The sequence below is a fragment of the Capricornis sumatraensis genome, chromosome 14 (genome assembly GCF_032405125.1).
Source record: "Capricornis sumatraensis isolate serow.1 chromosome 14, serow.2, whole genome shotgun sequence".
Taxonomy (NCBI): domain Eukaryota; kingdom Metazoa; phylum Chordata; class Mammalia; order Artiodactyla; family Bovidae; genus Capricornis; species Capricornis sumatraensis.
Window position 1 is genome coordinate 72,472,749 of NC_091082.1, and position 16,309 is coordinate 72,489,057.

Below are 16,309 nucleotides of genomic sequence, written 5' to 3' on the forward strand. Positions count from 1 at the left end.
TCATGCATTGGAGAAGGAAATGGCAACCCACTCCAGTATTCTTGCCTGGAGAATCCCAGGGATGGCGGAGCCTGGTGGGCTGCTGTCTATGGGGTTGCACAGCGTCGGACATGACCGAAGCAACTTAGCAGCAGCAGCAACTAATTGTCACCCTCTCTTGGCTCTTTCTTCCCCTCTGAATTTTATCAGTTTCAGTCCCATGTCCATAACGGCCCCCTCATCTCAAAGTTTGAAAAAGAGGAATAAAAACAAGTAAGAAATTGATTTTAAAGATCTCTATCATGATGTTATACCCAAGGTTCCAGGTGCACTGTAGACAAAGATTGGACATTTATCATGTACAAACTCCAGGCTAGGATGAATTACTTCATTGGAGGTGGAAATTACAAATGGTACTTAGTTGCTAGCTGACTTTGGTACTGACCAAGAAGAGTAATCATTATGGCATAATATAAAGTCCAGATGAAACAAAGTCAGCCTAGCAATTTTAGTTGGAGAGGGCAGTGTAAACACTTTAAAAACAACTGGGAAAAAAAAAAAAAAAAAAACTGAAGAGCAGCTGCTTCCAAACCACAGCAAACTCAGGGACCAGTTTTCCAAGAAAATGTTTTATCTTAAGCCAAGTGGACCTAAGATTAAAGCCTGTTGTATCTACCAATCCATAATATCAATAAAAGGACCAATCATCCAAATAAAAACATTCCCAACTCCTTATTTTTTAACCTACTTTACTCTGACCTAAAATTGACTCTTAGAAAGAAGATGACAAGGAAGCCACGACTAACATTTGAACAGGAAGCAAATCCAACTATCATAGTACAAAACTAGAGCTAGCCTGCAGGGGTGGTTGGTTCTTAGTAAGATGATAGTGACGCCATAGAGTCATGAAATTTCCAAGCTGAAGTGCATTTAAGAATATTTGACATGCCGAAGAATTGATGCTTCTGAACTGTGGTGTTGGAGAAGACTCCTGAGAGTCCCTTGGACTGCAAGGGGATCCAACCAGTCCATCCTAAAGGAGATCAGTCCTGAATGTTCATTGGAAGGACTGATGCTAAAGTTGAAATTCCAGTACTTTGGCCACCTGATGCAAAGAGCTGACTCATTGGAAAAGACTCTGATGCTGGGAGGGATTGGGGGCAGGAGGAGAAGGAGACGACAGAGGATGAGATGGCTGGATGGCATCACTGACTCGATGGACGTGAGTTTGAGTGAACTCTGGGAGTTGGTGATGGACAGGGAGGCCTGGCGTGCTGCAATTCATGGGGTCGCGAAGAGTCGGACACGACTGAGCGACTGAACTGAACTGAACATGATGACGATAATGCAATAATTATAGTAAATATTCATTCAGAACTTACTATGTCCAAGAAATATTCTAAATATTTCACGTGTTTTAAATCATTGAGTCCTAACTGTAACCCTGTAAGGTAGATAAAACAAATATGCCCATCATTCAGAAGAGAAAATTGAGGGTAGAGGCCAGTTCTTTCTTTTGGCTCTTTTCAATATTGAGGCCAGGTGAAGTGAGGGATCCTGCATATAATTATTGAAATTTGTTTTATTTGCCTACAGATTTCCCTCTCCATAAATCTTCATCTTCTTCCTCTTTATCTCATTTCAGAGGCTCAATTATCCCTTTTTAAAACAAAGAAGTCTATTTTCATGAAAAGGTCCTTTATCAGCCTCTGACCCCTTAATCGTCGCGATCACTGATATCTAAGTGATGTTGAGCTGAGTCCAGCATTAAGTTCTTCATATTCCTTCTACGTGCCTTATCAGTCAGGATTCAACAGAACTGATCACTCCCTTTTTCCTCGGAAACCTTTTCTCCCCTTGGCCCTTGTTACTATTCTCTTGATTTCCTCCTACTTCAGTAGCTGCTACTTCACTGTCTCTTTTACTGATTCCTTGGTTTTTTCCTGACGCCATGCTGGAGGCTCGGTCAGTGGACCTCTTCTCTTCCACAACTACACTCACTCCCTTGGTGATTACTTCTAGTCACATGGCTGTAAATATGATTCCTCAATGTATACTTCCAGTCAGGACACTGTCCCAGAAATCCAGACACATATATTCAGTTACTACTTAGCATCTCCACTTGGATGTCTAAGAGGCATCTCAAACTTACTATAACCAAAATCAAAGCTGTAGTTTACCCTACCAAACCTGCTTCTCACACACTTTTCTCTCCATTGGTAAATGGTAACCCCACCCTTCCAGCTGCTTAAGTTAAGAATGGAAGTCATCCTTGACTCCTCTCTTTATCCCATATTCAAATGAACAAATCCTGTGACTCTACTATCAACAGTATCGATATAGTTGATTACCAATATATGTCTTCAGTTCTCACCATCTCTACAATGTATTGCACTTGTCTGGCCCAAGCTTCCACCAGCTTGCCTGAATTGTTATAATAGCATCCTAACCACTCTACTCCTTCACTTCTGCCCTACTACAGAAGCTAGAGAATTCTTTTAAAAGTATAATGTCCCAGTAAACACATGAAAAGATGCTCAACATTGCTCATTATTAGAGAAATGCAAATTAAAACTTACAATGAGGTATCACCTCACACCAGTAAGAATGGCCATTATGAAAAATTCTACAAACAATAAAGCTGGAGAGAATGTGGAGAAAAGGGAGCCCTCTTGCTCTGTTGGTGGGAAGGTAAATTGATATACCACCATGGATAACAGTATGGATTTCTTAAAAAACTAGGAATTAAAAACTACCGTATGAGCCAGCAATCCCACTACTGGGCATTTACGGAGAAAACCACAATTCAAAAAAACGCATGGGCTCCCATGTTTACTGCAGCGCTATTTGCAATAGCTGGACGTGGAAGCAACCTAGATGTCCATTGACAAATGAACAGATAAAGAAGTTGTGAAAATGAAGGTATTATTCACTCAGTCATGTCTGACTCTTTGCAACTCCATGGCCTGTAGCCTGCAAGCCTCCTCTGCCCATGGAATTCTCCAAGCAAGAATGCTAGAGTGGGTTGCCATTCTCTTCTCCAGGAATCTTCCCAACCGAGGAATCGAACCCAGGTCTCCTGCATTGCAGGCAGATTCTTTAGTGTCTGAGCCACCAGAGAAGCCCCCAGAGAAGTGTGGTACATATATATAAAATGCAATTTTGTTGTTGTTTAGTCGCCCAGCCATGTTCAACTCTTTGTGACTGCATGAACTGTAGCCCACCAGGTTTCCCTGTCCATGGGATTTACCAAGCAAGAATTCTGGAGGGGGTTGCCCTTTCCTTCTCCAGGGGATCTTCCTTACTCAGGGATCGAATCTGCATTGCTTGCCTTGGCAGGCAGATGCTTTACTGCTGAGCCACTAGGCACTCAGTCATATAAAGGAACAAACGTGAATCAGTTGAGCTGAGGTGGATGAACCTAGAGCCTGTTATAAAGAGTGAAGTGAGTCAGAAAGAGAAAAACAAATATCACATATTAACACATATATATGGATTCTAGAAAAACGGTAGTGATGAACATCTTCAGGAATGGAGACACTGACATAGAGAACGGCCCTGTGGACTCAACGGGGGAAGAAGACGGTAGGCCAACTTGAGAGAGTAGCATTGATACATATATACTGCATGCATGCATGCCAAGTCACTAGCCATGTCTGACTCTTTGCAACCCAATGCACTGTACCGTGCCAGGCTCCTCTGTCCATGGGATTCTCCACGCAAGAATACTGGAGTGGGTTGCTGTGCCCTCCTCTATGTATATTCACTACCACGTGTGAAATAGTTAGCTAGTAGGAGGCTGCTACACAGTACAGGGAGCTCAACCCAGTGCTCTGTGATGACCTAGAAGGGTGGGATGGGACGGGTGGGAGGGAGCTCTAGAGGGAGGGGATATGTACATATATATAGTTATGACTGATTCATGCTGTATGGCAGAAACCAATACAACATTGTAAAGCAATTATCCTCTAATTAAAAAAATAAAATTAAAAAAAGTGTAATGGCTTCATATGTCACTCAGAGCAATAACCAAATTTCTTCATTAGTTCATTGGCTCTCTATGCTTTGCAGCATCCTAATCCCACACAAATACCTCGATCCTATATCTTCTCTTATCTTTGCTTGCTCTTGGTTTCCTTGCTGTTCTTGAAGTATGAGTCGTGCCCCTACCTAAGGGTCTTTGCACATGCTATCTCTCAGTCTGGAACACTCTTATGTGTATGGTTAGCATACACTCTAACCTTACGTACCTTCTGTTGTGGTCAAAAGTCACCTTATTAGAGAAGCCACCGACTGTAAATAACAACCCAACACCTCTGCAGTCCTGATAACCTTTGTTTTGCTTTATTGTGAGCCTTAGCAATTATGAACAATTGATTATTGTATGTTTAGATGTTTATTGTTTGATCTCATCCAATAAACTATCAGCTACATGAAGGCAGGAACTTCAGTTATTTTGTTCACTATTGTATCCCCAGCACCTCAAACAGTGCTTGACACTATTAAATGAAGGAATGACGTTAAATCAGACTGTGACCTATTGCAGGAGTACTTGCGATTGAGATTTACCTCATTGCAAAAGTAAAGACATATCTCCTCTCAAGGAACTTTAGGATTTAGATATGGTGAGGACAAATGTATCCATGAAATTATCTGCATGAGGTGCCTGACTCTGTCATCATATGGATGTATCCTGAGTACTGTTTTCTCTAAGAATTTGCTTCAAAATTAAAATTAATGATAAAAGGGTAACTATTTTGCATAAGTTTGGGCAGGGTTCTTGCAGGCATTAAAATGAGTTGATGATTATGACAGTTGGCTTGGCTTGAGTGCTTATGCCACCTATGTGTTATGGCAGGGGGTCCCCAGTCTCTGGACCATGGACTGATACTGTTAGAAACCAGGCTACACAGCAGAAGATGAGTGGCAGCTGAGTTAGAAAGCTTCCTCTGTGTTTACAGCCACTCCTCATCACTCAGATTACCGCCTATGAGCCAACTCCTGTCAGGTCAGCAGCAGCATTAGGTTCTCACAGGAGACGAACTCTGCTGTGAACTGTACGTGCAAGGGATCTAGGTTGCACACTCCTTAAGAGAATCTAATGCCTGATGATCTGGGGTGGGGCTGAGGTGGTGATGCTAGCTCTGGGAAGTGGAAATACAGACTATCATTTAGCAGAGAGGCTTGACTGCACAGAAAGAAAGTGAAATCGATCAGTCGTGTCCGACACTTTGCGACCCCATGGACTGTATGTAGCCTACCAGGCTCCTCTGCCCATGAGATTTTCCAGGCAATAGTACTGGAGTGGATTGCCATTTCCTTCTCCAGGGGATCTTCCCAACCCAGGGATCGAACCCAGGTCTCCCGCGCTGTAGACAGACGCTTTACCGTCTGAGCCACCAGGGAAGCACTGACTGCACAGAGACCATAATAAATCAATTATTTGCAGACTCATATGACAACCCTATCAGTGAGCAGCAAGTGACGGTTAAGCTGCATCGGGGATCGATTTTATAGTGGCAAGCGAGTTGATGTGCTTCAATTGTATAGCTGCATCTCCTCTCCCCCGCACCAGTCCATGGAAAAATTATCTTCCGTGCAACCAGTCCCTAGTGCCAAAAAAAGCTTGGACTGCAGTTCTATGGGAAGCCTTTTTGCCCCCTTCGCATCCCGTGGGGGAGAACCTGAATGATTGCAAATACAATGGCCTCAGCTATTCTCTGGGAACAGACTTTGGGCTGTGTCCCTTCCTTTGAAGAGCACACCACACATACCCACTCCCAACAGAAATACAATAACTGTGAGTCTGACTGTCATGGAGACACAGCTGCATCACAGACCTCACGCCAGATGAACAGAAGGTTAAAAGAAGGAATCTGCTGAAGAGGCCGAAAGGTTGGTTTGCTTACAGGCTGTTTTTTTAATCTTTGCACGTTCAGCAACTATTAGTAACTGTTTTGTCGCTCTCCTCGCCCCCTCAGTATCCTGCAGGGTCATGTTTCCATTAGAGAGCACCTGACTTGCATTGCTCTTCTTCTTTTTTGATGTTAGTATGGTTGGGCTTGATTAAAGTAAACAGAAAAGGAGATTTGAATGAATGCCTGTTTCCAAGGAAAGGAGGACCTGTTGATGTCTCACCCCTATCCCCTCTGCTTATCCTAGTGGTCACCTGCCTGTGGTCCCCACACACACCCTGATGAATTCCTGTGACTGCCTAATGGCCTTGTCTAGCTGCAGGATTGAGCTCAGCCATACTCCCACAAGCTCTAAGGAGTGGAGTAGCCAATGGTGCTAATGCCCCAGGAGCAGCCATCAAAAAAATGCTTAATAGTAACAATAAAGAGGAAAATTCAAAACACAATGTGATACCACTACAAATCTCCTAAAATCCTCAGTTATCAATGTGAATAACATGGTAATGCATGTTATCATTTGTATGATAATCAGATTAGTTGTTTGTTATGGTTTGTTATTAGGTGTCTGTATTGGTTATAGTATACATTTGTTACGCATGTTTCAGAAATAATAGTCATTTATTAATCTAATGTATTGATTTTAAAAAGCATGTTCAGGAAGTTCCAGAGTGAAAAAGCTCTAAAAAAAAAAAAAAAAAAAACCACTCCAGAAATCTCTGTTAAGATCTTTTTGAACCTTGGCCAAGTAGTGGGCTATACTTGCATAGAGTGAAATTACACAAAGCTGTTCAAAGAATGCTGGTGAATTATAAGCTTGCACAGGATGACTGTTCAAACTCTAATCATCCATGCTGTAGGATCTTTGGTGATTCCAGGGGCACATAGTGGAGATTCCAGATAGGTCACACCTTAGAAGTGTGAACTATTCCTGGAGTAAAAACTACTTTAGCACTACTTACTAAAGCTTAAAAACAGTCATCAAGATTATTTTGATCTGATAGTGACTTCAGTTCAGTTCAGTCGCTCAGTCGTGTCCGACTCTTTGCGACCCCATGAATCGCAGCACGCCAGGCCTCCCTGTCCATCACCAACTCCCGCAGTTCACTCAGACTCACGTCCATCGAGTCAGTGATGCCATTCAGCCATCTCATCCTCTGTCATCCCCTTCTCCTCCTGCCCCCAATCCCTACCAGCATCAGAGTCTTTTCCAATGAGTCAACTCTTTGCATGAGGTGGCCAAAGTACTGGAGTTTCAGCTTTAGCATCATTCCTTCCAAAGAAATCCCAGGGCTGATCTCCTTCAGAATGGACTGGTTGGATCTCCTTGCAGTCCAAGGGACTCTCAAGAGTCTTCTCCAACACCACAGTTCAAAATCTACAAATATAAAACCCAACCCTCTTTAAAAGATCACAACAAAATGTAGATGCTCAGCAATGTAAGATTTACAAAGTCCAGAACGAGTAAGTTTTTTTTTTTTTAAACTAGATGTGATAAGAAGATGGAAAATGTATTCTCTAATCAGGAGAAAAGACATTCAGTAAAAATAGATCCATAAATTACAGTGATGCCAGAAGTTATAAGATGATAGCACAGTTATTAATGTCCAAGTACGTAGAGAAAGGCATAAATATAGTGAGAAGAGAAATGGAATATATAAAAAAGAATCCATGAGAATGAGCTTCTGGAGAGGAAAAAAAAATATTTGAAATGAAAAAATTCACTGGAGGAGACTAAGAATAGATGTCACACTACAAAAGAAAAGACTAACGAATCTGAAGACACTGCAACAGAATCTATCCAAAATAAAGCAGAGAACAAGGACTTTAAAACATGAGCAAAACCTCAGTGACCTCTGAGATAATATCAAGGAATTCCAGATACATGTGATTGGAGTTCCAGAATAAGAAGAAAGGGAGTGGAGAAAGCAAACCTATTAGATGGCTCAAAGGCTGAAACATCTCAAAATTTGATTAAAACTATTAATTCACAGATCCAGGGAGCTCAGCAAACATCAAATAAGATATCGCAAATACACATACAGAACGACACAAGGCACATTCAGTTCAGTTCAGTTCAGTTCAGTCTCTTAATCGTGTCTGACTCTTTGTGATGTGATGGATTGCAGCATGCCAGGCCTCCCTGTCCATCACCAAACCCCAGAATTTGCTGAAACTCATGTCCATTAAGTCAGTGATGTCATCCAACCATCTCATCCTCTGTCATTCCCTGCTCCTCCTGCCCTCAATCTTTTCCAGCATCAGGGTCTTTTCAAATGAGTCAGCTCTCCGCATCAGGTGGCCAGAGTATTGGAGTATTGCTATTAGGCACATTATAGAATGCTAAAAACCAATGATTAAAAAAAAAAATCTTAGCAGCCACCAAAGAATAAAGATAGTCTATAAAGAGAAAAAACAATTATTGTTTACCTGTGGTCAGAGGCTATGTAAACCAGAAGATAGTGAACATCTTTATAATACTAGAAGGGGGGAAATCTGTATGTGACTAAGATATTCTTCAAAAATATGGTAACATTTTTTTTTCAAGCAAACAAAAGCTAAGACAATTCACCAGGAGATCTACATTACAAGAAATGGTTTTAAAAAGTTGCTTAGGCAGAAGACATGACCCAAGATGGAGATGTAGATTTATACAGAAGAATTAAATATGTAGATAAATATAAAAATATTTTTTCATTTTTAAATTTCCTTAACTTATAATTGAAATTTTATAGTAATAATTAAATAATAATAATTATTATTATTATGTAGTCTGGGGTTTATAATAGGTGTAAAAGTGAAACCAATGACCCAAATGGCATAAAAGAAGGGAGGAGATAAGTAGAAACACACTATAAACCTATAAGTGACTTATATATGAATTGATATAATACTATTTGACGGTAGTTTTATTAGTTAAATATATATGTTGTAAACACTAGAGCAACCATTATAAAAAGAGCCATAGGTAATAAGATAGTAGACAGAGGTAAACTGACATGTTAAAATTAATAATTGAGAAAAATTGAAAGCTAAAACATAATGAATTTCTACCAAAAAAAAAAAAGACAGAAAGAGAGCAAATAAGTAAATAAGTAAGTGATGAATGGGGTGAATAGAAGAGAAAAACAACAACCAAAACATTCTGAATATTGCATTCAATGTAAGTGGTCCAAATGCCTCATTTGATTCTCAAATTGAATAAAAACAAGATCCAACTATATGCTATCTGTAAGAAATCCATTTTATATGTAAGGACACAGGTTAAAGGAAAATAATAGAAGGTTTGATACAAGAAACAGAAGAAACTATAGATAAATTGGACATTATCAAAATTTAAATCTTTAATGCTTCAAAGACCACCATCAAGAATGTGAAAAGACCACCCCATAGCATGGGGGAAATATTTGCAAACTGCCTATCTTATAAAGGACTTATATTTAGAATATGAAAAGAACTGTTACAACTCAATAATAAAAAGATAAATTACCCAGTTTTTAAATGATTCAAGGATCTGAATAGATGTTTCTCCAAAAAAGATACAGAAATGGCCAATAAGCACATGAAGAGATGAGCCCCATCATTAGCCATCAGGGAAATGCAAGTCAAAACCACCATGAGACACCACATCATACCCCCCAGCACGGCTGCAATAAGAATGACATAATAACAAGTGTTGAGAACACAGAGAAACTGGAGCTCCCATACGCTGCTGGTGGAAATGAAAAGTGGCGCAGCCACTTTGGAAAACAGTCAAAATGTCAAACACTGAGTTACTGTAGGACTCCACAGTTCTACTCCTGGGTGTGTATCCAAGAGAAATGAAAACACATTCACACTAGAACTTGTGCATGACTACTCGTAAGAACATTAGGTATCATAGCCAAAGCGAAACAACTCACATATCTATCAGCTAATGAATGGATAAGTAAAATACGAGACATCCACATAGTGGAGGGTTATTTGGCAATGAAAAGGAATGAAATAGCGATACATGCTACAACACTAATGAACTTTGATAATATGCTAAAGGAGCCAGACATAAAAGCCTACATATTGTATTTTTCTATTTGTACAAAATGGAAACTCTATAGATACAGAAAGTAAATGAACACTTTCGTATCATCAGACAATAGAGTTGAAAATACTATTGTCCAAGGATACCAGGAAGGGTGGGACATACTGCAGTCTGTTAAACTGGAAGAAAAAAAAAAAAAAAGTCCCACCTACCAAATGGGTTAGAAACCTCCTGCTACAAGACTGTCAGAACACATGGGAATGTTGCCAAGCAATTCTGGGGGGAACAGACTTGGCACCGATTGTGGCCTTGTGTTCTGTATGAAAGAAAAAACATTAACTTATAAGCCATAACATATTACCTAGAAGCCAAATTGCCAGTTAGAATTCTATTTGCAAGCAGGGTGTAGGTCTTCAATATAGCTTTCACCTAACATCATGGAACGATGCCTCTTCGTAATCAAATGTGATGCAAGTTATCTTTGCAGCTACATCCTCAGTGTTTCCAAATGTTCAGAAACATGGCAGGTTGGGAGTGTTTGTAATTATAATGGCACTTATGTATCTGTTCCAAATGCAGCTGTTTGGTTTATACAGTACAGAGGAAATAAATCACCACATATAGAAGGGAGTGTTTGCTCTTATCCATCCCAGTGAATTGTTTCCTTTAGAAGCTAATATTTTAAACATGCACAAGCAAAGAGAAGGGTAAAAGGTTAGTTTTTCTAATTCTGTGCTATTTGGAATATACGATGTTACCTTTTTTTAAGCCCATCATACTTTAATTGTTATTGATGTAATACAACCTTACTGATGCTTTTTGTAGCTCTTCATATAAATTTGTTTTCTCTGAAGACTCAAAAATGTCTGCAGGCATTCATCATCACAGTTTTCATGGTGAAGACTGCAAGGGCCAGCCTAAGATTTTGATCAGTGGAAAGATAGGATGCCCTTCATGCTCTTCTCCACCACTGGAATGTTCTCAGAACTTTTCTCTCTTGCTCTCCAAATCCGAGTAAGTTCAAAGCCCGCCTCCTCCATGAATCTTCCCTTGATACCTCTGGCTGGCCCACTGTAATCTTTTGTCTTTTTCTGAAGGAAAGTCTGTATCTCTAGTTCTCCTCAAGGTAGTGCTCAGATCCTACTGCCCTGCATTGTCTCCTAATTATCAAGCTAACCTTCGTCTCTAAACAGTGGGCTTCTATTTTTATTATTTTATTGACATATAGTTGATTTACAATGTTGTGTTAATTTCTGCTGTACAGCAAAGTGATTCAGATATATAACTGTGTGTATGTATATATATATGTGTGTATATATATGTGTGTGTATATATATATATATATATAACACACTTCTTTTTTAAATTCTTTTCCCTTACATTTTATCACAGGATATTGAATATAGTTTCCTGTGCTATACAGTAGGATCTTGTTATTTATCCATGCTATATATAATAGTTTGCATCTGCTGTTCTCAAACTCCCATTCCATCCCTTCCCTACCTCCCCTCTCCCTTGGCAACCACAAGTTTGTTCTCTGTGTCTGTGAGTCTATCACTGTTTCATAGATAGTTCATTTGCATCATATTTAGATTGCACATATAAGTGATATCATATGGTATTTGTCTTCTGGCTTACTTTACCTTGCATGACAGTCTCTAGTTCCATCCATATTGCTGCAAATGGCATTATTTCATTCTTTGTTATGGCTGAGTAGTATTCCATCATGTATATACGCATCTGCTTTATCCAGTCATCTGTGGATGGATATTTAGGTTGTTCCCATGTCTTGGCTATTGTGAATAGTGTTGTTATAGCATAGGGATGCGTGTTTCTTTTTGGATTATTGTTTTGTCCAGATATATACCCAGGAGTTGGAGCATATGGTAACTCTATTTTTGTTTTTTGAAGAACCTCCACAGTTTTCCCTAGTGGCTTCATCAATTTACATTCCCACCAACAATGTAGGAAGGTTCTCTTTTCTCCAAATGCTCTCCAGCATTTGTTGTTTGGAGACTTCTTAATGATGGCCATTCTGACTGGTGTGAAGTGGTACCTTATTGTAGTGTTGATTTGCATTTCTCTAATAATTAGCAGTGTTAAGCATCTTTTCATACACCTGTTGGCCATCTGTGTGTCTTCTTGGAGGGATGTCCGTTTAGGTGTCCTGCCCATTTTTCAGTTGGGATGTTTGTTTTTCATTGTTGTTGAGTTGTGTGAGCTGTTTGTATATTTTGGAAATTAAGTCCTTGTCAGTTGCACCATTTGCAAATATTTTCTCACACTCTGCAGGTTGTCTTTTTCTTTTGTTTACGATTTCCTTTGACGTCCAAAGCTTGTAAGCTTGATTAGGTTCCATTAGTTTATTTTTGTTTTATTTCTATTGCCTTTGGGGACTGACCTAAGAAAACATTGGTGACATTCATGTCAGAGAATGTTTTGCCTATCAAACAATGAGCTTCTTGAAGTCACTTCCAGGTCCTGTATTTCTCATTCTTGCTCAGTTCAGTGATGGATTTACAGATGGTAGCCCATAAATCAATGGCACCCCACTCCAGTACTCTTGCCTGCCTGGTAGGCTGCAGTCCATGGGGTCTCGAAGAGTTGGACGCAACTGAGCGACTTCACTTTCACTTTTCACTTTCATGCACTGGAGAAGGAAATGGCAACCCACTCCAGTGTTCTTGCCTGGAGAATCCCAGGAATGGTGGAGCCTCATGGGCTGCCGTCTATGGGGTCGTGCAGAGTCAGACACGACTGAAGTGACTTAGCAGCAGCAGCAGCAGCCCATAAATACTTGTTAGTAAAGTGACTGAGTAAAGAACTAGGAAATTTAATTGTTTCAGTTCAGTTCAGTTCAGTCGCTCAGTCATGTCCGACTCTTTGCGACCCCATGAATCGCAGCACGCCAGGCTTCCCTGTCCATCACCAACTCCTGCAGTTCACTCAGACTCACGTCCATTGAGTCAGTGATGCCATCCAGCCATCTCATCCTCTGTCGTCCCCTTCTCCTCCTGCCCCCAATCCCTCCCAGCATCAGAGTCTTTTCCAGTGAGTCAGCTGTTTGCATGAGGTGGCCAAAGTACTGGAGTTTCAGCTTTAGCATCATTCCTTCCAAAGAAATCCCAGGGCTGATCTCCTTCAGAATGGACTGGTTGGATCTCCTTGCAGTCCAAGGGACTCTCAAGAGTCTTCTCCAATACCACAGTTCAAAAACATCAATTCTTTGGTGCTCAGCCTTCTTCACAGTCCAACTCTCACATCCATACATGACCACTGGAAAAACCATAGCCTTGACTAGATGGACCTTTGTTGGCAAAGTAATGTCTCTGCTTTTGAATATGCTATCTAGGTTGGTCATAACTTCTCTTCCAAGGAGTAAGCGTCTTTTAATTTCATGGCTGCAGTCACCATCTGCAGTGATTTTGGAGCCCCAAAAAATAAAGTCTGACACTGTTTCCACTGTTTCCCCATCTATTTCCCATGAAGTGATGGGACCAGATGCCGTGATCTTTGTTTTCTGAATGCTGAGCTTTAAGCCAACTTTTTCACTCTCCTCTTTCACTTTCATCAAGAGGCTTTTTACTTCCTCTTCACTTTCTGCCGTAAGGATGGTGTCATTTGCATATCTGAGGTTATTGATATTTCTCCCAGCCATCTTGATTCCAGCTTGTGTTTCTTCCAGTCCAGCGTTTCTCATGATGTACTCTGCATAGAAGTTAAATAAGCAGGGTACGATATATAGCCTTGACATATTCCTTTTCCTATTTGAAACCCATCTGCTGTTCCATGTCCAGTTCTAACTGTTGTTTCCTGACCTGCATGCAGATTTCTCAAGAGGCAGGTCAGGTGGTCTGGTATTCCCATCTCTTTCAGAATTTTCCACAGTTTATTGTGATCCACACAGTCAAAGGCTTTGGCATAGTCAATAAAGCAGAAATAGATATTTTTCTGGAACTCTTTTGCTTTTTCCGTGATCCAGTGGGTGCTGGCAATTTGATCTCTGGTTCCTCTGCCTTTTCTAAAACCAGCTTGAACATCAGGGAGTTCACGGTTCACATATTGCTAAAGCCTGGCTTGGAGAATTTTGAGCATTACTTTACTAGCATGTGAGATGAGTGCAATTGTGCGGTAGTTTGAGCATTCTTTTGCATTTCCTTTCTTTGGGATTGGAATGAAAACTGACCTTTTCCAGTCCTGTGGCCACTGCTGAGTTTTCCAAATTTGCTGGCATATTGAGTGCAGCACTTTCACAGCATCATCTTTCAGGATTTGAAATAGCTCAACTGGAATTCCATCACCTCCACTAGCTTTGTTCATAGTGATGCTTTCTAAGGCCCACTTGACTTATTCAGGCTGCTCCCTGAGAGTAAGGAGGTTTGGGGTTATCGGTGGTTTGGGGATTACTTATATGTTATCATTTTTGTCATCCATTTTCAGAGAGCTTAAGAAACACTTATAGCTCCTGAGAGCACTTGCCTCTCATCTTTAGTAACAATTGAATTAGACCAAGTGCAAAATAAAGGCCTTTCCTAGGAATCCCAAGCTCTTTCTGTGACACAAATCTGCAAGGATGGAATGGTGGAAGAGGGAGGGCAGGACGGGAAGTGGGGTTGGAGACCCACCTCTGTTTTTCAGTCTCCCTCTGGCCCTTAGCCACCACACCTGGCTACACTGCTATTCTTCCATTCCCTCTCACGGACCCCTACATGTTTATGCCTTAAAGGATTGCTTTGAAGATGAGTATTTGGAAACATGTGTTTAGCACTTGTAAACTCCTCCTCCAAGGCTTTGCAGAGTCAACAGGAGGCATTTTGATTATAGCTATTGGCTGTCAACACACAGCAAGTTGGCAGAAAATTAGAGGTCAGACCCTGCCTCTTCTTGCTGCTCAGGAGGAATCTACACAGCTAGGCTGCCTGTGACTACTGGACCGAACCAGGGAACACAGTCCTGGGAGCTGGGGCTCAGGGATGCTGTGACACCTGGGTGAGCGGCCTCCTCAGCAGTGTGGATACAGCAGAAGCTGTGCTGAACTGCGAACCAGGAGGCTCCAGAACGTGTTGCTGACTGAGGCCGAGGCCGGTCACAGAGCCTGCGGCTGTCTGATGTATTTCAGGAACAGCGTTTCCACGGGGATCTTTAATTATTTACTCTCTGGTCCTTAATTGGTTTCCTTTTCCCCAAAAGGATCCCTTTTGTGATTAGAGTCCCTTTTATTAATCTGTAATTCTCTTAGTGTTCGTAACACTATGTGTAAGGATTTCTTTGTCCTAACTTCAGAAGTAATCTGTGTTTCTAGCCAAAGTACACCTTGGTGTTTAAAACTGTGTTCTTTAACTTCAACAAGATCTGGATTTCAGGTCAGGCTCTGCTACTTACTTGCTATTTGTGTGGGTAAGTCTTTTATCTGTTCATGAATACAAAATTAAAATTTTTGCAAATATTAGACGAGATAGCATACCTGAGGCATGATAAGGGCTCAGTATGTTAGTGAGCAATTCTTAGTCTTTTTGTTGTTAGAGTGTTTACACATAAAGTTTGGTTTACCCCCATCTTGGGGCTTCCCAGGTGGTGCTAGTGGTAAAGAACCTGCATGTCAATGCAGGAGACATAAGAGACGCAGGTTTGATCTCTGGGTTGGGAAGATCCCCTGGAGGAGGGCACGGCAACCCACTCCAGTATTCTTGCCTGGAGAATACGGTGGACAGAGGAGCCTGGCAGGCTACAGTCCATAGGGTCACAAAGAGTCAAACACAACTGAAGCGACTTAGCACACATGCACCCCCATCTTATTTAAATGCAGCTTTATCTGTTTCATTTAAGTGTGAAATAGAACTTTTTTTGGTGAGTCTAGTTATGGTTTATTTTTTAAATTATCATCTGTTTTTTCAAAAAAATGTTTTCTGAAGTATAGTTGCTTTACAATGTTGTGTTGAAATCTACCTTATCTGTGACTTCTCTCCTTAACCATTCTGCCCATTGTCCCTCCTGCGCAGTAGTTTTGGTCCTGGGGCTCTGGGCCTCCCCTAAGGGCCAAAGCCCTTCTCTGATCCATCCATCACAGTTTGGACTAGATCATACTGTTACTACTTCCAGATCACACTGGCATAGACTCAGAATGTGAAGCTAGATGGAGTTATTCTAAAATAATGCTTCTCAACAGTGTTGCCCATGGACCTCTCTATCAGAATCACCTATTCACTTGCAATTCCTAGGGTGCTGTGCCATTTTGGAGTAGAATCTTTTGTGGGCTTTGGGGATAGGACCCTGCATTATAATAGGGCTTCCCTGTGGCTCAGAGGTTAAAGCATCTGCCTCCAATGCAGGAGACCCAGGTTTGATCCCTGGGTCCGGAAGATCCCCTGGAGAAGGAAATGGTAACCCACTCCAGTATTCT